The 27057-nt window shown below is 62.1% G+C and overlaps 1 long non-coding RNA gene across 1 annotated transcript; it reads left to right on the top strand.

Annotated features, from left to right (window-relative positions):
• Positions 1-7532: 7532 nt before the first annotated feature.
• On the top strand, positions 7533-26761 carry LOC143809767 (uncharacterized). Its single transcript, XR_013222443.1, has 2 exons — positions 7533-8129; positions 26641-26761. It is a non-coding gene; the product is annotated as an uncharacterized LOC143809767 (long non-coding RNA).
• The last annotated feature ends 296 nt before the right edge of the window (positions 26762-27057 follow it).

Raw genomic sequence — 27057 nt, 5'->3', positions numbered from 1 at the left:
TCCAATGCCAGAATTCACTTCTTACATGAGTGATAGCTATTGTAAATTCTACAATACCATACAGCAGAGGGGCTTTATATAAGTCAACCCCTTATATGCCAATTTTTGTGGAAAACTTTTTAGGCTATGTGCACATGTTGCAGAATTGCTGCGGAAATTTCCACGGCAATTCCGTAACTCCTGCTGCGGGTATATCGCATGCGGAATTGGCATGCGTTTTCCCGCTGAACACTAGCTTTTTACAAGCGTAATTAGCTTACGGAATGCTAGCGTTTTCCAAGCGATCTGTAGCATCGCTTGGTAAACTGATTGACAGGTTGGTCACACTTGTCATTGTTTGACAAGTGTGACCAACTTTTTACTATTGATGCTGCATATGCTGCCTATCCCCGGCAGTCTTCCCGCTCCTCGCTATGCTCCGGTCCCAATAATGCATTGCGACAATGACCCCAGATGAAGTAGCAGTCTCGCGAGACCGACGTCATCACAGGTCATTTTCGCAATGCATTATTGGGAATGGAAGCATCGCAAGGAGCGGGAAGGCTGTCAGGGATGCCGGAAGGTGAGAATATCATGATTTTTTATTTTAATTCTTTTTTTTCTAACAATTATATGGTTCCCAGGGCCTGGAGGAAAGTCTCCTCTCCTCCACCCTGGGTACCATCCGCAGATGATCCGCTTACTTCCCGCATGGTGGGCATAGCCACATGCGGAAAGTAAGCGGATCAATGCTTTCCTATGTGTGCGGAATCGCAGGGATGAACATGCTGCGTTTTTTTCCAGAATGCGATTCCGCTGCGGAAAAAAAACGCAGCATGTGCACAAAAATTGCAGATTGCATTCTAATAATAGGATGCTTAATGTATGCGTTTTTTTGCGTTTTTATAGAGAAAAAACGCGGGAAAAAAAGCAAAAAATCCTAAATGTGTGCACACAGCCTTAAAGTAAACATTAGAAAGTATTAACGTAGAACATTTGTAAAAGGGCAAAATGGGTTGCAGGCTGCAGCATCACAACACATCAGTATTCGTTGTCCCATTGTTTTGAATTCACTGTGGATTTGTAGTGCTGATGACTGACCCCAATAAGTGACATGTGCAAAAATGTATACATACAGTACATGTACATAGCACACACGTACATGACACACACATACATACAGTACATATACACGGCGCACACACATACATACAGTACATGTACATATCACACACACGTACATGGTACACACATATACATGGTACATACATACAGTACATGTACATGGCACACACACGTACATGGTACACACATACATACAGTACATGTACATGACACACATACATACAGTACATGTACATGGCACACACGTACATACAGTACATGGAACATACGTATATGGAACACACATGTACATGGCACACACACATACATACATGGCATACACATACATACATGGCACACACATACATACATGGCACACATGACACATACATACATGGCACACACACATACATACATGGCACACACACATACATACATGGCACACACGACACATACATGGCACACACACATACATACATGGCACACACGACACATACATACATGGCAGACCCATGCTGCACAACAAATGCTCATTTGATACATGTGATTCATATAAACACATACACATAGCTCACAGACAGCACACACTACACATACCACACACTATACACACATCAATTACACACACCTCACATACACTGCTTTATGCTGGAGGGAATGAGATGTTCCACAGTATCAGATGCAGCCCTCCTGCTCCCAGCAGCGCTATCCCAGCAGACACCTCCCTGCCCTCTCCTCTGCTGGGACTGCCGACAAGAGCAGGAGGAGCTGTTAGGAGCCATCATCACCAGGAGCAGCACACACAAAGGGTGCTGCACGACTTATGGTACCTCACATCACAGCTCAGGTATGTAGGTGCCGGCCCGGGTCTTAGCTCTCCCTCCCCTCAGAAGCTCCGTGCAGGAGGACGGTGCACTGGCCTATGAATACATGGCCTGTGGTGACATCACGGTCACATGGCAGGTCACATGATCGTGATGTCACTACAGGTCCTCAACCAGTCTCTACATCGGAAGCTTCACTGATTATGATTATCAGTGGAGCTTCTGCTGTAGTGGCTGGGGGGCCCCTAACGCCGGCCCTGGCTGTATCCCAGACAGCATGAGTGGGGCCCCCTGTCTCACCAGGGCCCCGGCACTTGCCCAGGTGCGCCGGGTGCTGACGCCGGCCCTGGCACAGAGACAAGCCTCAAAACTTCTGGAATAAGGTGATTTGGAGTGATGACACCAAAAGGCCTATGATGAAAGGAACACTATTCCTACTGTAAAGCACGGAGGAGGATCACTGATGTTTCGGGGGTGTGTGAGCTACAAAGGCACAGGAAACTTGGTCAAGGTTGAAGGAAAGATGAATGCGACACGTTTTCATTGAGTACTGGAGGCAAATTTGCAGTCATCAGCTGCGCATGGAACGTACTTGGACGTTGCAATATGGCAATGATCCAAAACACAAGGCTAAGTCGATCTGTCATTGGCTACAGCAGAACAAAGTGAAGGTTCTGGAGTGGCCATCTCAGTCTCCTGACCTCAATATCATTGAGCCACTCTGGGGAGATCTCAAGCGCACAGTTCATGCTAGACGGCCCAGGAATTTATAGGAGCTGGAGACTTTTTGCTAAGAAGAGTGGGCAGCTTTACCATATGAGAAAATAAAGAACCTCATCCACAACAACCACAAAAGACTTCAAGCTGTCATTGATGTTAGAGGGGCAATACACGGTATAAAGAAATAGGGTATGTGAACTTTTGATCAGGGTCATTTGGATGTTTTGGGTTGTCATTCTGATTTAAAAAGAGAAAACACAATAGTTTGACAATAAATGGCTTCACCCAACCACTATCCATGAGTGGAGAAAAAGTTTTGGTGTTATCGTTCATATTCTCTGAAAAAGGCCAAAAAGCAAAAATTCTGCCGGGGTATTAAAACTTTTGAGCACAACTGTATATTTATAAAAGTAGTTGTTCGGAATTGGAAAAACATATTTGCCTTATTCCAAAAAAACAGCACCATCTCTGTCTGCAGGTTGTCTACTATTGCAGTTCTGCCCCATTGTGCTGCATGCAATCTGAAGACCGGAATGGAGACAATGGGCAATACCCTTAAAGGGGTTGTCAACTATACGGCCAACCACTTCATAATCTGTTTTCTCCCAGTAATAGCAACAATACTCTTCTCCAGTGTCAGTGCCGGTCTACTAGTGTGACAAAAGCCTCAGCTCTCTCTTCCTACAGATGTCTGATTTGTTGGGACAGTGCAGCCACTGAATACGGATTCTGTTGAAACTGCAGCACACAGCTCGGCAAGTGATACATCGCTGGAATCAGACTATTGCTATATCCTGCTTCTCTCCGATTACGTAGCAAAAAAACCTGTTGACAGATTCCTTTTAAACATGCAATCCACACTTGCTTATCTTTAAGGAGGCAATGTTGTTGCTTTGATTCTTTAGTCCATATGTAAAAGCCCATAACTGTATTCAGAATAAAAATTTGGTAATGGAAACAGTCAGCAAGCATGTGAACAGAACGCTGATCCCTAATAGCAGAAAACCTAATATGCAAGGGGTGGGTTGTGTTTTTTGTTTTCAATTTCTTTGTAATCAGATTACTGTACAGAGCTCAACAACAACAGACAACACCAGATGAAGCCCCAAACAGACACTGAATTAACATGGAAAGTCGAGATTTCAGCTCTTCAGCCTGCAAACTTTTGAGTATAATAGAGGATGTAACAGTGACTGCACAAGCAGAATAGTGAGTGCAGCTCTGGAGTATAATGAAGAATATAACTCTGGATCAGTACAGGATCAGTAATGTATGTACACAGTGACTGCACCAGCAGAAGAGTGAGTGCAGCTCTGGAGTATAATACCGGATGTAACTCAGGATCAGTAATGTAATGTATGTACACAGTGACTGCACCAGCAGCATAGTGAGTGCAGATCTGGGGTAAAATACAGGATGTAATGTAATGCAATGTATGTACACAGTGACTGCACCAGCTGAATAGTGAGTGCAGCTCTGGAGTATAATACAGGATGTATCTCAGGATCAGTAATGTAATGTATGTACACAGTGACTGCACCAGCAGAATAGTGAGTGCAGCTCAACAGCTGGACCTTGGTAATTTTGAAATTTTTGAATTTCAGCATGCCGCTCGCGTCGCTCGATCCCGACGGCCTCCTGAGGGGGAATCAGGTGGCGGAAATTTGATAAACGCTTTCGCTTCCGAAATCATGTTTTCGGCCTCCCGACCGGCCGCGAGGCCGGGCTTGAGGCTGGTATCGCGCATGCCGCGGTCTTATGGCGTGCCGGATGTGGCGGTAACGTTTTCGCGCCAAAGAAGTTTTCGAAAGTCAAGTCCAAATAGCCAGACGTGAATGCTCAAAAAACGCACGTTTAACCGGGTCTCACTCAAAATAGCCAGACGTGAATGCTCAAAAAACGCACGTTGGGCCTGCTCTCACTCAATTTTTTTCTAAATTTCACCGCTGAGCGACGAAACGCGTGCCCATTTGCGGCCCAAAGGCCGGGGGGTGCGCCTGACGCCGACGCCGCTTCGAAGTGACGCTTCGCGGGCCGGTTACGGATGCGCAAACTTGGCTATTCTGTGGGATGTGCAAAATATGGGTCTTTAACCGGCTCTCACTCAACTGACCGTCACTGCTTCATTTTCACCACCAGGTGTCATCTGTCGCTTAAAAATCATTCAATCGTTGCCACACATAACTCAGCCGCATTTCTGGAGATTGAACACCAGATGGCAGCTGTGCTTTCTAAAAGCCATTTAGCATAGACGAATGTCTGAGCAAATGTCTGGGGCAGGGGAGGGTGTGGGACGAATCGAGTGCTTGTCACTAATCCCCGGTCCTCTGCACGGTCTGTCCGGTGCGGAGGGGGCGGGGCCAGTGCTGTGCGTCCGGGGCTCTCTTCATCTCCCCTGCTGTGTGCAGTAACATCGGCAGTGGCGGGGGAGGGTGTGTGACGCCCCGGGTGCTTGTCACTAATCCCCGGTCCTCTGCACCGTCTGTCCGGTGCGGAGGAGGCGGGGCCAGTGCTGTGCGGTCGGGGGTCTCTTCATTTCCCCTGCTGTGTGCAGTAACATCGGCAGTGGCGGGGGAGGGTGTGTGACGCCCCGGGTGCTTGTCACTAATCCCCGGTCCTCTGCACCGTCTGTCCGGTGCGGAGGAGGCGGGGCCAGTGCTGTGCGGTCGGGGGTCTCTTCATTTCCCCTGCTGTGTGCAGTAACATCGGCAGTGGCGGGGGAGGGTGTGTGACGCCCCGGGTGCTTGTCACTAATCCCCGGTCCTCTGCACCGTCTGTCCGGTGCGGAGGGGGCGGGGCCAGTGCTGTGCGGTCGGGGGTCTCTTCATCTCCCCTGCTGTGCAGTAACATCGGCACTGGCGGGGGAGGGTGTGTGACGCCCCGGGTGCTTGTCACTAATCCCCGGTCCTCTGCACCGTCTGTCCGGTGCGGAGGAGGCGGGGCCAGTGCTGTGCGGTCGGGGGTCTCTTCATCTCCCCTGCTGTGCAGTAACATCGGCACTGGCGGGGGAGGGTGTGTGACGCCCCGGGTGCTTGTCACTAATCCCCGGTCCTCTGCACTGTCTGTCCAGTTTTCGGGGTCATTTTTCCTTGAAGCAGATTTTAAATGTGTGCATTAGCATCAGCTAAGGATTCCTCAGATTTTCCAGCAAAAAACGCATATAAAAAAAAAAAATCGCATGCGGTTTTCATGCGTTTTTGCGGTAAAAATCTAAGGAAACCTTAGCTGATACTAATGCACACATTAGAAATCTGCTGCAATGAAAAAAGACCCCAAAAACCGGGGTCACAGTGACTTTTTTGTTGTAGATAAGTGTGTGCTGTCTGGTGCACGGTGGGCGGGGTCAGCGCTGTGTGCCCCCGGGGCTCATAGATGCCCCCCTGTGCTCCGGTGTGTGGCGCAGGGTGGGCGGAGTCAGCGCTGCGTGCCTCCGGGGCTTATACATCTCCCCCCGGGTTTTACTGTGTGTGGGTCGGGGTGGGCGAGGTCAGCGCCGTGTGGTGCGGTGTGGGCGGAGTCGGCGCCGTCTGCCCCCGGGGCTCATAGATGCCCCCCTGTGCTCCGGTGAGTGGCGCAGGGTGGGCGAGGTCAGCGCCGTGTGGTGCGGTGTGGGCGGAGTCGGCGCCGTCTGCCCCCGGGGCTCATAGATGCCCCCCTGTGCTCGGGTGTGTGGCGCAGGGTGGGCGGAGTCAGCGCCGTGTGCCCCCGGGGCTCATAGCTCTCCCCCTGTGCTCCGCTGTGTGGTGCAGGGTGGGCGGGGTCAGGGCCAGTGCTGCCCGTGGTGGGCGGGGCCAGTGCTGCGCCCCTGGGGCTCATTCATTCCCCGGCTGTGTGCTGTTACGGCGGACAGTGGCGGGGGAGGGGCGGTGTGTGAGGAGGTTGTCACTCATCCCCCTTCTCAGCACTGTCTGGCCGGTGGGCGGGGTCCCAGCTGTGCGGCCGGAACCAGGAAGTCACTCGCCGGCCTGTGTGCATAGTGGAAGGGGGAGGAATCCTGTGACACGTCCCCTGTAGTGAAGGCAGCAAATTAAGAATAACATCCTCTGCCCGGCTGTAAGGTGAAGCGGGGGGAGGGGCGAGGGGCGGCCGGGTTCTGTGTGACATGGCGCCGAGCCCGCCCGCTGCTTTCCCGTTCTGACTTCAGCAACAATGACGTGACCTGTGAGCGCCAGATTTGAATCTTGGAGCTGCCGGCCGGTAAGTATGAGCCCGTATCGGCACCACCGCTGCATGTATGTATGGGGTCAGCTGTGGGGGGGGGCACTGCGGGGGGAGACAGGCTGTCCTTGGATGGGGACCGGGAGCTTAGCACAGTGTATGGGGGGGCACTGCGGGGGAGACAGGCTGTCCTTGGAGGGGGACCGGGAGCTTAGCACAGTGTATGGGGGGGCACTGCGGGGGAGACAGGCTGTCCTTGGAGGGGGACCGGGAGCTTAGCACAGTGTATGGGGGGGCACTGCGGGGGAGACAGGCTGTCCTTGGATGGGGACCGGGAGCTTAGCACAGTGTATGGGGGGGGGGGCAGTGCGGGGGAGACAGGCTGTCCTTGGATGGGGACCGGGAGCTTAGCACAGTGTATGGGGGGGGGGGGGGGCAGTGCGGGGGAGACAGGCTGTCCTTGGAGGGGGACCGGGAGCTTAGCACAGTGTATGGGGGGGGCACTGCGGGGGAGACAGGCTGTCCTTGGAGGGGGACCGGGAGCTTAGCACAGTGTACTGGGGGGCACTGCGGGGGAGACAGGCTGTCCTTGGAGGGGGACCGGGAGCTTAGCACAGTGTATGGGGGGGGGCAGTGCGGGGGAGACAGGCTGTCCTTGGAGGGGGACCGGGAGCTTAGCACAGTGTATGGGGGGGCACTGCGGGGGAGACAGGCTGTCCTTGGAGGGGGACCGGGAGCTTAGCACAGTGTATGGGGGGGGGGGGGGGCACTGCGGGGGAGACAGGCTGTCCTTGGAGGGGGATGGTGAGCTGAGCGCAGTGTATGGGGGCACTGCGTGGGAGACAGGGTCCCTGCAATGGGAAGTGAGGACAATGTATAGGGTCAGCTGTGGGGGGCATGGCAGGATACAGGGGTTCCCTGTGGGGTAGGGGAGGGTTAGGGGGAGCTGAGCACAGTCACTCAGCTGTGAACACTGATTATGAATGCAATGTTTCCCTTATTAATTATTGTTCTTTCTTTCCCTGTCTCTCAGTAGGTAACACTTGGGGCAGTCGCCCGCTCGCTGTGTGTCTGCTGGGAATATACGCTCGTGGAAGAACGGGTTAATGTACCAGTACAATTAATAGGGCTTAGAAGAAAAAATGTCAAAATTCAAAAATTTCCTTTTTTTTTCTTCTCTTTTCAAATAGGTAACAAGGCATCGTGCAGACTAAACTCGCTCAAGACCTGGCGGGACAAGGACTCCAAGTTTCCCTAATGGACGACATCGCTATGGAGGAACACTGCTCTCCGGCCTCCATCATCATCATGTGGAGCAGCTAAACCTCTTCAGCCTCGGTTTGGGTAAGTGACAATCCATGTATGGTCTAAGGAGCTGTCATGGCACATGTACATACATGTATGTGTATACATGTATATACAGTCAGCTGTCATGGCACTCAGGAAGTCACACCAGGGGGCTGTGTGGCTCTGTAGTCCTCTACAGCACCACACAACCCCCTCTACAGCGCCACACAACCATCTCTACAGCACCACACAACCCCCTCTACACCACCACACGACCCCCTCTACACCACCACACGACCCCCTCTACAGCGCCACACAGCCTCCACAGCCCCATACCAGACCCACGGACTCCCTCAGCCCCCCTTTACTGGCCCCTGCAGCACGCCACAGGCTCTGACAGGCTGTCCCACAGCCCCTCAGAGCCAGCATGCTCAGCCCCTCAGAGCCAGCATGCTCAGCCCCTCAGAGCCAGCATCATGCTCAGCCCCTCAGAGCCAGCATCATGCTCAGCCCCTCAGAGCCAGCATCATGCTCAGCCCCTCAGAGCCAGCATCATGCTCAGCCCCTCAGAGCCAGCATCATGCTCAGCCCCTCAGAGCCAGCATCATGCTCAGCCCCTCAGAGCCAGCATCATGCTCAGCCCCTCAGAGCCAGCATCATGCTCAGCCCCTCAGAGCCAGCATCATGCTCAGCCCCTCAGAGCCAGCATCATGCTCAGCCCCTCAGAGCCAGCATCATGCTCAGCCCCTCAGAGCCAGCATCATGCTCAGCCCCTCAGAGCCAGCATCATGCTCAGCCCCTCAGAGCCAGCATCATGCTCAGCCCCTCAGAGCCAGCATCATGCTCAGCCCCTCAGAGCCAGCATCATGCTCAGCCCCTCAGAGCCAGCATCATGCTCAGCCCCTCAGAGCCAGCATCATGCTCAGCCCCTCAGAGCCAGCATCATGCTCAGCCCCTCAGAGCCAGCATCATGCTCAGCCCCTCAGAGCCAGCATCATGCTCAGCCCCTCAGAGCCAGCATCATGCTCAGCCCCTCAGAGCCAGCATCATGCTCAGCCCCTCAGAGCCAGCATCATGCTCAGCCCCTCAGAGCCAGCATCATGCCCAGCCCCTCAGAGCCAGCATCATGCCCAGCCCCTCACAGGCAGCACCAGGCTGCCAGCATCATGCCCAGCCCCTCACAGGCAGCACCAGGCTGCCAGCATCATGCCCAGCCCCTCACAGGCAGCACCAGGCTGCCAGCATCATGCCCAGCCCCTCACAGGCAGCACCAGGCTGCCAGCATCATGCCCAGCCCCTCACAGGCAGCACCAGGCTGCCAGCATCATGCCCAGCCCCTCACAGGCAGCACCAGGCTGCCAGCATCATGCCCAGCCCCTCACAGGCAGCACCAGGCTGCCAGCATCATGCCCAGCCCCTCACAGGCAGCACCAGGCTGCCAGCATCATGCCCAGCCCCTCACAGGCAGCACCAGGCTGCCAGCATCATGCCCAGCCCCTCACAGGCAGCACCAGGCTGCCAGCATCATGCCCAGCCCCTCACAGGCAGCACCAGGCTGCCAGCATCATGCCCAGCCCCTCACAGGCAGCACCAGGCTGCCAGCATCATGCCCAGCCCCTCACAGGCAGCACCAGGCTGCCAGCATCATGCCCAGCCCCTCACAGGCAGCACCAGGCTGCCAGCATCATGCCCAGCCCCTCACAGGCAGCACCAGGCTGCCAGCATCATGCCCAGCCCCTCACAGGCAGCACCAGGCTGCCAGCATCATGCCCAGCCCCTCACAGGCAGCACCAGGCTGCCAGCATCATGCCCAGCCCCTCACAGGCAGCACCAGGCTGCCAGCATCATGCCCAGCCCCTCACAGGCAGCACCAGGCTGCCAGCATCATGCCCAGCCCCTCACAGGCAGCACCAGGCTGCCAGCATCATGCCCAGCCCCTCACAGGCAGCACCAGGCTGCCAGCATCATGCCCAGCCCCTCACAGGCAGCACCAGGCTGCCAGCATCATGCCCAGCCCCTCACAGGCAGCACCAGGCTGCCAGCATCATGCCCAGCCCCTCACAGGCAGCACCAGGCTGCCAGCATCATGCCCAGCCCCTCACAGGCAGCACCAGGCTGCCAGCATCATGCCCAGCCCCTCACAGGCAGCACCAGGCTGCCAGCATCATGCCCAGCCCCTCACAGGCAGCACCAGGCTGCCAGCATCATGCCCAGCCCCTCACAGGCAGCACCAGGCTGCCAGCATCATGCCCAGCCCCTCACAGGCAGCACCAGGCTGCCAGCATCATGCCCAGCCCCTCACAGGCAGCACCAGGCTGCCAGCATCATGCCCAGCCCCTCACAGGCAGCACCAGGCTGCCAGCATCATGCCCAGCCCCTCACAGGCAGCACCAGGCTGCCAGCATCATGCCCAGCCCCTCACAGGCAGCACCAGGCTGCCAGCATCATGCCCAGCCCCTCACAGGCAGCACCAGGCTGCCAGCATCATGCCCAGCCCCTCACAGGCAGCACCAGGCTGCCAGCATCATGCCCAGCCCCTCACAGGCAGCACCAGGCTGCCAGCATCATGCCCAGCCCCTCACAGGCAGCACCAGGCTGCCAGCATCATGCCCAGCCCCTCACAGGCAGCACCAGGCTGCCAGCATCATGCCCAGCCCCTCACAGGCAGCACCAGGCTGCCAGCATCATGCCCAGCCCCTCACAGGCAGCACCAGGCTGCCAGCATCATGCCCAGCCCCTCACAGGCAGCACCAGGCTGCCAGCATCATGCCCAGCCCCTCACAGGCAGCACCAGGCTGCCAGCATCATGCCCAGCCCCTCACAGGCAGCACCAGGCTGCCAGCATCATGCCCAGCCCCTCACAGGCAGCACCAGGCTGCCAGCATCATGCCCAGCCCCTCACAGGCAGCACCAGGCTGCCAGCATCATGCCCAGCCCCTCACAGGCAGCACCAGGCTGCCAGCATCATGCCCAGCCCCTCACAGGCAGCACCAGGCTGCCAGCATCATGCCCAGCCCCTCACAGGCAGCACCAGGCTGCCAGCATCATGCCCAGCCCCTCACAGGCAGCACCAGGCTGCCAGCATCATGCCCAGCCCCTCACAGGCAGCACCAGGCTGCCAGCATCATGCCCAGCCCCTCACAGGCAGCACCAGGCTGCCAGCATCATGCCCAGCCCCTCACAGGCAGCACCAGGCTGCCAGCATCATGCCCAGCCCCTCACAGGCAGCACCAGGCTGCCAGCATCATGCCCAGCCCCTCACAGGCAGCACCAGGCTGCCAGCATCATGCCCAGCCCCTCACAGGCAGCACCAGGCTGCCAGCATCATGCCCAGCCCCTCACAGGCAGCACCAGGCTGCCAGCATCATGCCCAGCCCCTCACAGGCAGCACCAGGCTGCCAGCATCATGCCCAGCCCCTCACAGGCAGCACCAGGCTGCCAGCATCATGCCCAGCCCCTCACAGGCAGCACCAGGCTGCCAGCATCATGCCCAGCCCCTCACAGGCAGCACCAGGCTGCCAGCATCATGCCCAGCCCCTCACAGGCAGCACCAGGCTGCCAGCATCATGCCCAGCCCCTCACAGGCAGCACCAGGCTGCCAGCATCATGCCCAGCCCCTCACAGGCAGCACCAGGCTGCCAGCATCATGCCCAGCCCCTCACAGGCAGCACCAGGCTGCCAGCATCATGCCCAGCCCCTCACAGGCAGCACCAGGCTGCCAGCATCATGCCCAGCCCCTCACAGGCAGCACCAGGCTGCCAGCATCATGCCCAGCCCCTCACAGGCAGCACCAGGCTGCCAGCATCATGCCCAGCCCCTCACAGGCAGCACCAGGCTGCCAGCATCATGCCCAGCCCCTCACAGGCAGCACCAGGCTGCCAGCATCATGCCCAGCCCCTCACAGGCAGCACCAGGCTGCCAGCATCATGCCCAGCCCCTCACAGGCAGCACCAGGCTGCCAGCATCATGCCCAGCCCCTCACAGGCAGCACCAGGCTGCCAGCATCATGCCCAGCCCCTCACAGGCAGCACCAGGCTGCCAGCATCATGCCCAGCCCCTCACAGGCAGCACCAGGCTGCCAGCATCATGCCCAGCCCCTCACAGGCAGCACCAGGCTGCCAGCATCATGCCCAGCCCCTCACAGGCAGCACCAGGCTGCCAGCATCATGCCCAGCCCCTCACAGGCAGCACCAGGCTGCCAGCATCATGCCCAGCCCCTCACAGGCAGCACCAGGCTGCCAGCATCATGCCCAGCCCCTCACAGGCAGCACCAGGCTGCCAGCATCATGCCCAGCCCCTCACAGGCAGCACCAGGCTGCCAGCATCATGCCCAGCCCCTCACAGGCAGCACCAGGCTGCCAGCATCATGCCCAGCCCCTCACAGGCAGCACCAGGCTGCCAGCATCATGCCCAGCCCCTCACAGGCAGCACCAGGCTGCCAGCATCATGCCCAGCCCCTCACAGGCAGCACCAGGCTGCCAGCATCATGCCCAGCCCCTCACAGGCAGCACCAGGCTGCCAGCATCATGCCCAGCCCCTCACAGGCAGCACCAGGCTGCCAGCATCATGCCCAGCCCCTCACAGGCAGCACCAGGCTGCCAGCATCATGCCCAGCCCCTCACAGGCAGCACCAGGCTGCCAGCATCATGCCCAGCCCCTCACAGGCAGCACCAGGCTGCCAGCATCATGCCCAGCCCCTCACAGGCAGCACCAGGCTGCCAGCATCATGCCCAGCCCCTCACAGGCAGCACCAGGCTGCCAGCATCATGCCCAGCCCCTCACAGGCAGCACCAGGCTGCCAGCATCATGCCCAGCCCCTCACAGGCAGCACCAGGCTGCCAGCATCATGCCCAGCCCCTCACAGGCAGCACCAGGCTGCCAGCATCATGCCCAGCCCCTCACAGGCAGCACCAGGCTGCCAGCATCATGCCCAGCCCCTCACAGGCAGCACCAGGCTGCCAGCATCATGCCCAGCCCCTCACAGGCAGCACCAGGCTGCCAGCATCATGCCCAGCCCCTCACAGGCAGCACCAGGCTGCCAGCATCATGCCCAGCCCCTCACAGGCAGCACCAGGCTGCCAGCATCATGCCCAGCCCCTCACAGGCAGCACCAGGCTGCCAGCATCATGCCCAGCCCCTCACAGGCAGCACCAGGCTGCCAGCATCATGCCCAGCCCCTCACAGGCAGCACCAGGCTGCCAGCATCATGCCCAGCCCCTCACAGGCAGCACCAGGCTGCCAGCATCATGCCCAGCCCCTCACAGGCAGCACCAGGCTGCCAGCATCATGCCCAGCCCCTCACAGGCAGCACCAGGCTGCCAGCATCATGCCCAGCCCCTCACAGGCAGCACCAGGCTGCCAGCATCATGCCCAGCCCCTCACAGGCAGCACCAGGCTGCCAGCATCATGCCCAGCCCCTCACAGGCAGCACCAGGCTGCCAGCATCATGCCCAGCCCCTCACAGGCAGCACCAGGCTGCCAGCATCATGCCCAGCCCCTCACAGGCAGCACCAGGCTGCCAGCATCATGCCCAGCCCCTCACAGGCAGCACCAGGCTGCCAGCATCATGCCCAGCCCCTCACAGGCAGCACCAGGCTGCCAGCATCATGCCCAGCCCCTCACAGGCAGCACCAGGCTGCCAGCATCATGCCCAGCCCCTCACAGGCAGCACCAGGCTGCCAGCATCATGCCCAGCCCCTCACAGGCAGCACCAGGCTGCCAGCATCATGCCCAGCCCCTCACAGGCAGCACCAGGCTGCCAGCATCATGCCCAGCCCCTCACAGGCAGCACCAGGCTGCCAGCATCATGCCCAGCCCCTCACAGGCAGCACCAGGCTGCCAGCATCATGCCCAGCCCCTCACAGGCAGCACCAGGCTGCCAGCATCATGCCCAGCCCCTCACAGGCAGCACCAGGCTGCCAGCATCATGCCCAGCCCCTCACAGGCAGCACCAGGCTGCCAGCATCATGCCCAGCCCCTCACAGGCAGCACCAGGCTGCCAGCATCATGCCCAGCCCCTCACAGGCAGCACCAGGCTGCCAGCATCATGCCCAGCCCCTCACAGGCAGCACCAGGCTGCCAGCATCATGCCCAGCCCCTCACAGGCAGCACCAGGCTGCCAGCATCATGCCCAGCCCCTCACAGGCAGCACCAGGCTGCCAGCATCATGCCCAGCCCCTCACAGGCAGCACCAGGCTGCCAGCATCATGCCCAGCCCCTCACAGGCAGCACCAGGCTGCCAGCATCATGCCCAGCCCCTCACAGGCAGCACCAGGCTGCCAGCATCATGCCCAGCCCCTCACAGGCAGCACCAGGCTGCCAGCATCATGCCCAGCCCCTCACAGGCAGCACCAGGCTGCCAGCATCATGCCCAGCCCCTCACAGGCAGCACCAGGCTGCCAGCATCATGCCCAGCCCCTCACAGGCAGCACCAGGCTGCCAGCATCATGCCCAGCCCCTCACAGGCAGCACCAGGCTGCCAGCATCATGCCCAGCCCCTCACAGGCAGCACCAGGCTGCCAGCATCATGCCCAGCCCCTCACAGGCAGCACCAGGCTGCCAGCATCATGCCCAGCCCCTCACAGGCAGCACCAGGCTGCCAGCATCATGCCCAGCCCCTCACAGGCAGCACCAGGCTGCCAGCATCATGCCCAGCCCCTCACAGGCAGCACCAGGCTGCCAGCATCATGCCCAGCCCCTCACAGGCAGCACCAGGCTGCCAGCATCATGCCCAGCCCCTCACAGGCAGCACCAGGCTGCCAGCATCATGCCCAGCCCCTCACAGGCAGCACCAGGCTGCCAGCATCATGCCCAGCCCCTCACAGGCAGCACCAGGCTGCCAGCATCATGCCCAGCCCCTCACAGGCAGCACCAGGCTGCCAGCATCATGCCCAGCCCCTCACAGGCAGCACCAGGCTGCCAGCATCATGCCCAGCCCCTCACAGGCAGCACCAGGCTGCCAGCATCATGCCCAGCCCCTCACAGGCAGCACCAGGCTGCCAGCATCATGCCCAGCCCCTCACAGGCAGCACCAGGCTGCCAGCATCATGCCCAGCCCCTCACAGGCAGCACCAGGCTGCCAGCATCATGCCCAGCCCCTCACAGGCAGCACCAGGCTGCCAGCATCATGCCCAGCCCCTCACAGGCAGCACCAGGCTGCCAGCATCATGCCCAGCCCCTCACAGGCAGCACCAGGCTGCCAGCATCATGCCCAGCCCCTCACAGGCAGCACCAGGCTGCCAGCATCATGCCCAGCCCCTCACAGGCAGCACCAGGCTGCCAGCATCATGCCCAGCCCCTCACAGGCAGCACCAGGCTGCCAGCATCATGCCCAGCCCCTCACAGGCAGCACCAGGCTGCCAGCATCATGCCCAGCCCCTCACAGGCAGCACCAGGCTGCCAGCATCATGCCCAGCCCCTCACAGGCAGCACCAGGCTGCCAGCATCATGCCCAGCCCCTCACAGGCAGCACCAGGCTGCCAGCATCATGCCCAGCCCCTCACAGGCAGCACCAGGCTGCCAGCATCATGCCCAGCCCCTCACAGGCAGCACCAGGCTGCCAGCATCATGCCCAGCCCCTCACAGGCAGCACCAGGCTGCCAGCATCATGCCCAGCCCCTCACAGGCAGCACCAGGCTGCCAGCATCATGCCCAGCCCCTCACAGGCAGCACCAGGCTGCCAGCATCATGCCCAGCCCCTCACAGGCAGCACCAGGCTGCCAGCATCATGCCCAGCCCCTCACAGGCAGCACCAGGCTGCCAGCATCATGCCCAGCCCCTCACAGGCAGCACCAGGCTGCCAGCATCATGCCCAGCCCCTCACAGGCAGCACCAGGCTGCCAGCATCATGCCCAGCCCCTCACAGGCAGCACCAGGCTGCCAGCATCATGCCCAGCCCCTCACAGGCAGCACCAGGCTGCCAGCATCATGCCCAGCCCCTCACAGGCAGCACCAGGCTGCCAGCATCATGCCCAGCCCCTCACAGGCAGCACCAGGCTGCCAGCATCATGCCCAGCCCCTCACAGGCAGCACCAGGCTGCCAGCATCATGCCCAGCCCCTCACAGGCAGCACCAGGCTGCCAGCATCATGCCCAGCCCCTCACAGGCAGCACCAGGCTGCCAGCATCATGCCCAGCCCCTCACAGGCAGCACCAGGCTGCCAGCATCATGCCCAGCCCCTCACAGGCAGCACCAGGCTGCCAGCATCATGCCCAGCCCCTCACAGGCAGCACCAGGCTGCCAGCATCATGCCCAGCCCCTCACAGGCAGCACCAGGCTGCCAGCATCATGCCCAGCCCCTCACAGGCAGCACCAGGCTGCCAGCATCATGCCCAGCCCCTCACAGGCAGCACCAGGCTGCCAGCATCATGCCCAGCCCCTCACAGGCAGCACCAGGCTGCCAGCATCATGCCCAGCCCCTCACAGGCAGCACCAGGCTGCCAGCATCATGCCCAGCCCCTCACAGGCAGCACCAGGCTGCCAGCATCATGCCCAGCCCCTCACAGGCAGCACCAGGCTGCCAGCATCATGCCCAGCCCCTCACAGGCAGCACCAGGCTGCCAGCATCATGCCCAGCCCCTCACAGGCAGCACCAGGCTGCCAGCATCATGCCCAGCCCCTCACAGGCAGCACCAGGCTGCCAGCATCATGCCCAGCCCCTCACAGGCAGCACCAGGCTGCCAGCATCATGCCCAGCCCCTCACAGGCAGCACCAGGCTGCCAGCATCATGCCCAGCCCCTCACAGGCAGCACCAGGCTGCCAGCATCATGCCCAGCCCCTCACAGGCAGCACCAGGCTGCCAGCATCATGCCCAGCCCCTCACAGGCAGCACCAGGCTGCCAGCATCATGCCCAGCCCCTCACAGGCAGCACCAGGCTGCCAGCATCATGCCCAGCCCCTCACAGGCAGCACCAGGCTGCCAGCATCATGCCCAGCCCCTCACAGGCAGCACCAGGCTGCCAGCATCATGCCCAGCCCCTCACAGGCAGCACCAGGCTGCCAGCATCATGCCCAGCCCCTCACAGGCAGCACCAGGCTGCCAGCATCATGCCCAGCCCCTCACAGGCAGCACCAGGCTGCCAGCATCATGCCCAGCCCCTCACAGGCAGCACCAGGCTGCCAGCATCATGCCCAGCCCCTCACAGGCAGCACCAGGCTGCCAGCATCATGCCCAGCCCCTCACAGGCAGCACCAGGCTGCCAGCATCATGCCCAGCCCCTCACAGGCAGCACCAGGCTGCCAGCATCATGCCCAGCCCCTCACAGGCAGCACCAGGCTGCCAGCATCATGCCCAGCCCCTCACAGGCAGCACCAGGCTGCCAGCATCATGCCCAGCCCCTCACAGGCAGCACCAGGCTGCCAGCATCATGCCCAGCCCCTCACAGGCAGCACCAGGCTGCCAGCATCATGCCCAGCCCCTCACAGGCAGCACCAGGCTGCCAGCATCATGCCCAGCCCCTCACAGGCAGCACCAGGCTGCCAGCATCATGCCCAGCCCCTCACAGGCAGCACCAGGCTGCCAGCATCATGCCCAGCCCCTCACAGGCAGCACCAGGCTGCCAGCATCATGCCCAGCCCCTCACAGGCAGCACCAGGCTGCCAGCATCATGCCCAGCCCCTCACAGGCAGCACCAGGCTGCCAGCATCATGCCCAGCCCCTCACAGGCAGCACCAGGCTGCCAGCATCATGCCCAGCCCCTCACAGGCAGCACCAGGCTGCCAGCATCATGCCCAGCCCCTCACAGGCAGCACCAGGCTGCCAGCATCATGCCCAGCCCCTCACAGGCAGCACCAGGCTGCCAGCATCATGCCCAGCCCCTCACAGGCAGCACCAGGCTGCCAGCATCATGCCCAGCCCCTCACAGGCAGCACCAGGCTGCCAGCATCATGCCCAGCCCCTCACAGGCAGCACCAGGCTGCCAGCATCATGCCCAGCCCCTCACAGGCAGCACCAGGCTGCCAGCATCATGCCCAGCCCCTCACAGGCAGCACCAGGCTGCCAGCATCATGCCCAGCCCCTCACAGGCAGCACCAGGCTGCCAGCATCATGCCCAGCCCCTCACAGGCAGCACCAGGCTGCCAGCATCATGCCCAGCCCCTCACAGGCAGCACCAGGCTGCCAGCATCATGCCCAGCCCCTCACAGGCAGCACCAGGCTGCCAGCATCATGCCCAGCCCCTCACAGGCAGCACCAGGCTGCCAGCATCATGCCCAGCCCCTCACAGGCAGCACCAGGCTGCCAGCATCATGCCCAGCCCCTCACAGGCAGCACCAGGCTGCCAGCATCATGCCCAGCCCCTCACAGGCAGCACCAGGCTGCCAGCATCATGCCCAGCCCCTCACAGGCAGCACCAGGCTGCCAGCATCATGCCCAGCCCCTCACAGGCAGCACCAGGCTGCCAGCATCATGCCCAGCCCCTCACAGGCAGCACCAGGCTGCCAGCATCATGCCCAGCCCCTCACAGGCAGCACCAGGCTGCCAGCATCATGCCCAGCCCCTCACAGGCAGCACCAGGCTGCCAGCATCATGCCCAGCCCCTCACAGGCAGCACCAGGCTGCCAGCATCATGCCCAGCCCCTCACAGGCAGCACCAGGCTGCCAGCATCATGCCCAGCCCCTCACAGGCAGCACCAGGCTGCCAGCATCATGCCCAGCCCCTCACAGGCAGCACCAGGCTGCCAGCATCATGCCCAGCCCCTCACAGGCAGCACCAGGCTGCCAGCATCATGCCCAGCCCCTCACAGGCAGCACCAGGCTGCCAGCATCATGCCCAGCCCCTCACAGGCAGCACCAGGCTGCCAGCATCATGCCCAGCCCCTCACAGGCAGCACCAGGCTGCCAGCATCATGCCCAGCCCCTCACAGGCAGCACCAGGCTGCCAGCATCATGCCCAGCCCCTCACAGGCAGCACCAGGCTGCCAGCATCATGCCCAGCCCCTCACAGGCAGCACCAGGCTGCCAGCATCATGCCCAGCCCCTCACAGGCAGCACCAGGCTGCCAGCATCATGCCCAGCCCCTCACAGGCAGCACCAGGCTGCCAGCATCATGCCCAGCCCCTCACAGGCAGCACCAGGCTGCCAGCATCATGCCCAGCCCCTCACAGGCAGCACCAGGCTGCCAGCATCATGCCCAGCCCCTCACAGGCAGCACCAGGCTGCCAGCATCATGCCCAGCCCCTCACAGGCAGCACCAGGCTGCCAGCATCATGCCCAGCCCCTCACAGGCAGCACCAGGCTGCCAGCATCATGCCCAGCCCCTCACAGGCAGCACCAGGCTGCCAGCATCATGCCCAGCCCCTCACAGGCAGCACCAGGCTGCCAGCATCATGCCCAGCCCCTCACAGGCAGCACCAGGCTGCCAGCATCATGCCCAGCCCCTCACAGGCAGCACCAGGCTGCCAGCATCATGCCCAGCCCCTCACAGGCAGCACCAGGCTGCCAGCATCATGCCCAGCCCCTCACAGGCAGCACCAGGCTGCCAGCATCATGCCCAGCCCCTCACAGGCAGCACCAGGCTGCCAGCATCATGCCCAGCCCCTCACAGGCAGCACCAGGCTGCCAGCATCATGCCCAGCCCCTCACAGGCAGCACCAGGCTGCCAGCATCATGCCCAGCCCCTCACAGGCAGCACCAGGCTGCCAGCATCATGCCCAGCCCCTCACAGGCAGCACCAGGCTGCCAGCATCATGCCCAGCCCCTCACAGGCAGCACCAGGCTGCCAGCATCATGCCCAGCCCCTCACAGGCAGCACCAGGCTGCCAGCATCATGCCCAGCCCCTCACAGGCAGCACCAGGCTGCCAGCATCATGCCCAGCCCCTCACAGGCAGCACCAGGCTGCCAGCATCATGCCCAGCCCCTCACAGGCAGCACCAGGCTGCCAGCATCATGCCCAGCCCCTCACAGGCAGCACCAGGCTGCCAGCATCATGCCCAGCCCCTCACAGGCAGCACCAGGCTGCCAGCATCATGCCCAGCCCCTCACAGGCAGCACCAGGCTGCCAGCATCATGCCCAGCCCCTCACAGGCAGCACCAGGCTGCCAGCATCATGCCCAGCCCCTCACAGGCAGCACCAGGCTGCCAGCATCATGCCCAGCCCCTCACAGGCAGCACCAGGCTGCCAGCATCATGCCCAGCCCCTCACAGGCAGCACCAGGCTGCCAGCATCATGCCCAGCCCCTCACAGGCAGCACCAGGCTGCCAGCATCATGCCCAGCCCCTCACAGGCAGCACCAGGCTGCCAGCATCATGCCCAGCCCCTCACAGGCAGCACCAGGCTGCCAGCATCATGCCCAGCCCCTCACAGGCAGCACCAGGCTGCCAGCATCATGCCCAGCCCCTCACAGGCAGCACCAGGCTGCCAGCATCATGCCCAGCCCCTCACAGGCAGCACCAGGCTGCCAGCATCATGCCCAGCCCCTCACAGGCAGCACCAGGCTGCCAGCATCATGCCCAGCCCCTCACAGGCAGCACCAGGCTGCCAGCATCATGCCCAGCCCCTCACAGGCAGCACCAGGCTGCCAGCATCATGCCCAGCCCCTCACAGGCAGCACCAGGCTGCCAGCATCATGCCCAGCCCCTCACAGGCAGCACCAGGCTGCCAGCATCATGCCCAGCCCCTCACAGGCAGCACCAGGCTGCCAGCATCATGCCCAGCCCCTCACAGGCAGCACCAGGCTGCCAGCATCATGCCCAGCCCCTCACAGGCAGCACCAGGCTGCCAGCATCATGCCCAGCCCCTCACAGGCAGCACCAGGCTGCCAGCATCATGCCCAGCCCCTCACAGGCAGCACCAGGCTGCCAGCATCATGCCCAGCCCCTCACAGGCAGCACCAGGCTGCCAGCATCATGCCCAGCCCCTCACAGGCAGCACCAGGCTGCCAGCATCATGCCCAGCCCCTCACAGGCAGCACCAGGCTGCCAGCATCATGCCCAGCCCCTCACAGGCAGCACCAGGCTGCCAGCATCATGCCCAGCCCCTCACAGGCAGCACCAGGCTGCCAGCATCATGCCCAGCCCCTCACAGGCAGCACCAGGCTGCCAGCATCATGCCCAGCCCCTCACAGGCAGCACCAGGCTGCCAGCATCATGCCCAGCCCCTCACAGGCAGCACCAGGCTGCCAGCATCATGCCCAGCCCCTCACAGGCAGCACCAGGCTGCCAGCATCATGCCCAGCCCCTCACAGGCAGCACCAGGCTGCCAGCATCATGCCCAGCCCCTCACAGGCAGCACCAGGCTGCCAGCATCATGCCCAGCCCCTCACAGGCAGCACCAGGCTGCCAGCATCATGCCCAGCCCCTCACAGGCAGCACCAGGCTGCCAGCATCATGCCCAGCCCCTCACAGGCAGCACCAGGCTGCCAGCATCATGCCCAGCCCCTCACAGGCAGCACCAGGCTGCCAGCATCATGCCCAGCCCCTCACAGGCAGCACCAGGCTGCCAGCATCATGCCCAGCCCCTCACAGGCAGCACCAGGCTGCCAGCATCATGCCCAGCCCCTCACAGGCAGCACCAGGCTGCCAGCATCATGCCCAGCCCCTCACAGGCAGCACCAGGCTGCCAGCATCATGCCCAGCCCCTCACAGGCAGCACCAGGCTGCCAGCATCATGCCCAGCCCCTCACAGGCAGCACCAGGCTGCCAGCATCATGCCCAGCCCCTCACAGGCAGCACCAGGCTGCCAGCATCATGCCCAGCCCCTCACAGGCAGCACCAGGCTGCCAGCATCATGCCCAGCCCCTCACAGGCAGCACCAGGCTGCCAGCATCATGCCCAGCCCCTCACAGGCAGCACCAGGCTGCCAGCATCATGCCCAGCCCCTCACAGGCAGCACCAGGCTGCCAGCATCATGCCCAGCCCCTCACAGGCAGCACCAGGCTGCCAGCATCATGCCCAGCCCCTCACAGGCAGCACCAGGCTGCCAGCATCATGCCCAGCCCCTCACAGGCAGCACCAGGCTGCCAGCATCATGCCCAGCCCCTCACAGGCAGCACCAGGCTGCCAGCATCATGCCCAGCCCCTCACAGGCAGCACCAGGCTGCCAGCATCATGCCCAGCCCCTCACAGGCAGCACCAGGCTGCCAGCATCATGCCCAGCCCCTCACAGGCAGCACCAGGCTGCCAGCATCATGCCCAGCCCCTCACAGGCAGCACCAGGCTGCCAGCATCATGCCCAGCCCCTCACAGGCAGCACCAGGCTGCCAGCATCATGCCCAGCCCCTCACAGGCAGCACCAGGCTGCCAGCATCATGCCCAGCCCCTCACAGGCAGCACCAGGCTGCCAGCATCATGCCCAGCCCCTCACAGGCAGCACCAGGCTGCCAGCATCATGCCCAGCCCCTCACAGGCAGCACCAGGCTGCCAGCATCATGCCCAGCCCCTCACAGGCAGCACCAGGCTGCCAGCATCATGCCCAGCCCCTCACAGGCAGCACCAGGCTGCCAGCATCATGCCCAGCCCCTCACAGGCAGCACCAGGCTGCCAGCATCATGCCCAGCCCCTCACAGGCAGCACCAGGCTGCCAGCATCATGCCCAGCCCCTCACAGGCAGCACCAGGCTGCCAGCATCATGCCCAGCCCCTCACAGGCAGCACCAGGCTGCCAGCATCATGCCCAGCCCCTCACAGGCAGCACCAGGCTGCCAGCATCATGCCCAGCCCCTCACAGGCAGCACCAGGCTGCCAGCATCATGCCCAGCCCCTCACAGGCAGCACCAGGCTGCCAGCATCATGCCCAGCCCCTCACAGGCAGCACCAGGCTGCCAGCATCATGCCCAGCCCCTCACAGGCAGCACCAGGCTGCCAGCATCATGCCCAGCCCCTCACAGGCAGCACCAGGCTGCCAGCATCATGCCCAGCCCCTCACAGGCAGCACCAGGCTGCCAGCATCATGCCCAGCCCCTCACAGGCAGCACCAGGCTGCCAGCATCATGCCCAGCCCCTCACAGGCAGCACCAGGCTGCCAGCATCATGCCCAGCCCCTCACAGGCAGCACCAGGCTGCCAGCATCATGCCCAGCCCCTCACAGGCAGCACCAGGCTGCCAGCATCATGCCCAGCCCCTCACAGGCAGCACCAGGCTGCCAGCATCATGCCCAGCCCCTCACAGGCAGCACCAGGCTGCCAGCATCATGCCCAGCCCCTCACAGGCAGCACCAGGCTGCCAGCATCATGCCCAGCCCCTCACAGGCAGCACCAGGCTGCCAGCATCATGCCCAGCCCCTCACAGGCAGCACCAGGCTGCCAGCATCATGCCCAGCCCCTCACAGGCAGCACCAGGCTGCCAGCATCATGCCCAGCCCCTCACAGGCAGCACCAGGCTGCCAGCATCATGCCCAGCCCCTCACAGGCAGCACCAGGCTGCCAGCATCATGCCCAGCCCCTCACAGGCAGCACCAGGCTGCCAGCATCATGCCCAGCCCCTCACAGGCAGCACCAGGCTGCCAGCATCATGCCCAGCCCCTCACAGGCAGCACCAGGCTGCCAGCATCATGCCCAGCCCCTCACAGGCAGCACCAGGCTGCCAGCATCATGCCCAGCCCCTCACAGGCAGCACCAGGCTGCCAGCATCATGCCCAGCCCCTCACAGGCAGCACCAGGCTGCCAGCATCATGCCCAGCCCCTCACAGGCAGCACCAGGCTGCCAGCATCATGCCCAGCCCCTCACAGGCAGCACCAGGCTGCCAGCATCATGCCCAGCCCCTCACAGGCAGCACCAGGCTGCCAGCATCATGCCCAGCCCCTCACAGGCAGCACCAGGCTGCCAGCATCATGCCCAGCCCCTCACAGGCAGCACCAGGCTGCCAGCATCATGCCCAGCCCCTCACAGGCAGCACCAGGCTGCCAGCATCATGCCCAGCCCCTCACAGGCAGCACCAGGCTGCCAGCATCATGCCCAGCCCCTCACAGGCAGCACCAGGCTGCCAGCATCATGCCCAGCCCCTCACAGGCAGCACCAGGCTGCCAGCATCATGCCCAGCCCCTCACAGGCAGCACCAGGCTGCCAGCATCATGCCCAGCCCCTCACAGGCAGCACCAGGCTGCCAGCATCATGCCCAGCCCCTCACAGGCAGCACCAGGCTGCCAGCATCATGCCCAGCCCCTCACAGGCAGCACCAGGCTGCCAGCATCATGCCCAGCCCCTCACAGGCAGCACCAGGCTGCCAGCATCATGCCCAGCCCCTCACAGGCAGCACCAGGCTGCCAGCATCATGCCCAGCCCCTCACAGGCAGCACCAGGCTGCCAGCATCATGCCCAGCCCCTCACCGGCAGCACCAGGCTGCCAGCATCATGCCCAGCCCCTCACAGGCAGCACCAGGCTGCCAGCATCATGCCCAGCCCCTCACCGGCAGCACCAGGCTGCCAGCATCATGCCCAGCCCCTCACCGGCAGCACCAGGCTGCCAGCATCATGCCCAGCCCCTCACCGGCAGCACCAGGCTGCCAGCATCATGCCCAGCCCCTCACCGGCAGCACCAGGCTGCCAGCATCATGCCCAGCCCCTCACAGGCAGCACCAGGCTGCCAGCATCATGCCCAGCCCCTCACAGGCAGCACCAGGCTGCCAGCATCATGCCCAGCCCCTCACAGGCAGCACCAGGCTGCCAGCATCATGCCCAGCCCCTCACAGGCAGCACCAGGCTGCCAGCATCATGCCCAGCCCCTCACAGGCAGCACCAGGCTGCCAGCATCATGCCCAGCCCCTCACAGGCAGCACCAGGCTGCCAGCATCATGCCCAGCCCCTCACAGGCAGCACCAGGCTGCCAGCATCATGCCCAGCCCCTCACCGGCAGCACCAGGCTGCCAGCATCATGCCCAGCCCCTCACAGGCAGCACCAGGCTGCCAGCATCATGCCCAGCCCCTCACCGGCAGCACCAGGCTGCCAGCATCATGCCCAGCCCCTCACCGGCAGCACCAGGCTGCCAGCATCATGCCCAGCCCCTCACCGGCAGCACCAGGCTGCCAGCATCATGCCCAGCCCCTCACCGGCAGCACCAGGCTGCCAGCATCATGCCCAGCCCCTCACCGGCAGCACCAGGCTGCCAGCATCATGCCCAGCCCCTCACCGGCAGCACCAGGCTGCCAGCATCATGCCCAGCCCCTCACCGGCAGCACCAGGCTGCCAGCATCATGCCCAGCCCCTCACCGGCAGCACCAGGCTGCCAGCATCATGCCCAGCCCCTCACCGGCAGCACCAGGCTGCCAGCATCATGCCCAGCCCCTCACCGGCAGCACCAGGCTGCCAGCATCATGCCCAGCCCCTCACCGGCAGCACCAGGCTGCCAGCATCATGCCCAGCCCCTCACCGGCAGCACCAGGCTGCCAGCATCATGCCCAGCCCCTCACCGGCAGCACCAGGCTGCCAGCATCATGCCCAGCCCCTCACCGGCAGCACCAGGCTGCCAGCATCATGCCCAGCCCCTCACCGGCAGCACCAGGCTGCCAGCATCATGCCCAGCCCCTCACCGGCAGCACCAGGCTGCCAGCATCATGCCCAGCCCCTCACCGGCAGCACCAGGCTGCCAGCATCATGCCCAGCCCCTCACCGGCAGCACCAGGCTGCCAGCATCATGCCCAGCCCCTCACCGGCAGCACCAGGCTGCCAGCATCATGCCCAGCCCCTCACCGGCAGCACCAGGCTGCCAGCATCATGCCCAGCCCCTCACCGGCAGCACCAGGCTGCCAGCATCATGCCCAGCCCCTCACCGGCAGCACCAGGCTGCCAGCATCATGCCCAGCCCCTCACCGGCAGCACCAGGCTGCCAGCATCATGCCCAGCCCCTCACCGGCAGCACCAGGCTGCCAGCATCATGCCCAGCCCCTCACCGGCAGCACCAGGCTGCCAGCATCATGCCCAGCCCCTCACCGGCAGCACCAGGCTGCCAGCATCATGCCCAGCCCCTCACCGGCAGCACCAGGCTGCCAGCATCATGCCCAGCCCCTCACCGGCAGCACCAGGCTGCCAGCATCATGCCCAGCCCCTCACCGGCAGCACCAGGCTGCCAGCATCATGCCCAGCCCCTCACCGGCAGCACCAGGCTGCCAGCATCATGCCCAGCCCCTCACCGGCAGCACCAGGCTGCCAGCATCATGCCCAGCCCCTCACCGGCAGCACCAGGCTGCCAGCATCATGCCCAGCCCCTCACCGGCAGCACCAGGCTGCCAGCATCATGCCCAGCCCCTCACCGGCAGCACCAGGCTGCCAGCATCATGCCCAGCCCCTCACCGGCAGCACCAGGCTGCCAGCATCATGCCCAGCCCCTCACCGGCAGCACCAGGCTGCCAGCATCATGCCCAGCCCCTCACCGGCAGCACCAGGCTGCCAGCATCATGCCCAGCCCCTCACCGGCAGCACCAGGCTGCCAGCATCATGCCCAGCCCCTCACCGGCAGCACCAGGCTGCCAGCATCATGCCCAGCCCCTCACCAGCATTCTGTGCCACCATGTGCCTCGGCAGCACAAATTGAGAGACTAGTAATGATACTGAGATGTCATATAGAACAGTCCAGCTGTAAATGCATCTTATAAAGTATACTACACTGTTTAATATATATATTTTTTTCTCTCCATAGGTCGAATGCTGGCAAGAAATATGTCGCCTATGCCAAGCTCTTTTATAACCGTTTTCTTGCTTGACATGTTATTTTTGACTTATGCCTAATTTCTTACAATAAATAAAATGTTATCAATGTTTGACATGTTTTTTGCCTCTTTATTATAGTAGTTGGGTGTAATGTTAATTGAATATAGTTGGGGATATTCAGCATGAGACTATATCTTTTTCAACTGATAATGCATCTTGGAGGCTGCTGCAACATGCATTATTGTTATGAAAATGCACTGGACACATGCAATTCAGCATCCAGGTTTATGCGAGGAAATAAGGGAAACACTCCCCACACACCTGCAGTAGTGACACCTGTCTTTTTGTCTTCACCAACAGTGATGCATGTGTGGGTGTCCCCAGTGTTCCCCACCCAAAAATATGC

Source organism: Ranitomeya variabilis, chromosome 2 (genome assembly GCF_051348905.1).
Source record: "Ranitomeya variabilis isolate aRanVar5 chromosome 2, aRanVar5.hap1, whole genome shotgun sequence".
Taxonomy (NCBI): Eukaryota; Metazoa; Chordata; class Amphibia; order Anura; family Dendrobatidae; genus Ranitomeya; species Ranitomeya variabilis.
Note: the sequence above shows the minus strand (reverse complement) of the source record. Positions and strands in the feature narration are given on the sequence as shown.